Here is a 1529-nt window from a genome sequence, read left to right on the forward strand (position 1 = left end):
GAGTAAAAAAATAAATAAATAAATAATAAAAAATAAAAAAAAATAAATAAAAAAAAGAGTAGACACATAAGTGACTATAAAGTTATATGATTATATCATGATCTATATATGATATCGATTGCTATGTTCTAGCAAGATCGATGTGACTACACACAGTTAGAGTATATGTAAAAAAATGAAGATGTAAGAGGAGAACAGTAATTTTTTTTATTTTAGAGAAGGGAATATACTCACATGAATAGGAGGATGTTATTGATCATACCTCCTTAGTGGATCTTGATTTAGGTGGTATATTATATATAAGATGATATGGATTTTTTGGTAGTTTTTTGGTGATATATAAATGTTTTAAATAAGGGTGATTTCTATCATACATGTTGTGTATTATCCTTTTTGTTGTATAATTCTTAGGGGAAGTGAATCAAGAAAGATGTCAAATTAAAAACGCTCATTTTTAAATATTTTATAAAAACAAAAAAGAATGACAAGAATTTCTTTCAAATATATTTGAAAGTTTAATCAATAGTTACGAGACTTAATAATATGATTTGCCCTCAACACAATATTCATTCAGGTCGAGTACCATGAACATACATGTGTGGGATCTTTAAAAGGACACTACCGGCTGCAGAGTGCAAAGGGTATAGCGATCGCACCAACCCGAGGATAGAGACCATTTGCAAACCTCCGCCGCTCATCGCAAACGGACCAATGGGTTAGGACATATTAAGATCATACATCATGATTAACCATTTGAGGATAGCGGCTCTCGCCTACGCAACCTCGATAGATAATAAGTATATATGACCTGATCACAGTCACGAGTTTCTTCTATCCGATACACAACATCGAGTAGCAGTTTATTTGACGTGGGATTCATTTCCCCACGGTCCACACTTGACTCAAGGAAGCTAATCTGGCTCAGCAGATTTGGCTTGACTCCCTGAACCCATTAAGAAGTGTTCTTGGGCGTCCAGTGTGGTCAAATTTTGACCAGGTCAACTCTTTGACATAAGTCTAGGAATAAGAATTGAGCGGTCTAACAACGTGATCATTAATTGCATATTATGTGTTTAGGGTTTAGAGTGCGAATAATATGTTTTAAACTTGACATAAATAAAACATATAAATCAACTAATGACTAACCATTGAAACCAACAGTTAAAGATGTAGATTTTGTAATAGCCAAATTCTTAACTATATGAGATATTACCCTCTTATGGTCTAAGAGACTCACGATTTTTACCCTGTTAGTGTAACTTCTGCAATGGGTGTCATCCCATACTAGGATTTTCTCCATATATGAACATTGCTTAATTGCAGAGTTTTTTTTTAATGATCTTCTCCAGGTTACACTTATCTTTCAGTATCAATAATCAGATAGTCACATTCGTATGCATATCAATTCAAATCATCAATTTCAGAAAATCGAAAATAGTACGAAAATCCAGCGGCATAACGGCAGTATACGGAATTTACACAAAAATTCCTAAAAATCACAATTTACCAAATTAATACAGAACGCGCAC

This window comes from Dendrobium catenatum, unplaced genomic scaffold, assembly GCF_001605985.2.
Source record: "Dendrobium catenatum unplaced genomic scaffold, ASM160598v2 fragScaff_scaffold_621, whole genome shotgun sequence".
Taxonomy (NCBI): Eukaryota; Viridiplantae; Streptophyta; class Magnoliopsida; order Asparagales; family Orchidaceae; genus Dendrobium; species Dendrobium catenatum.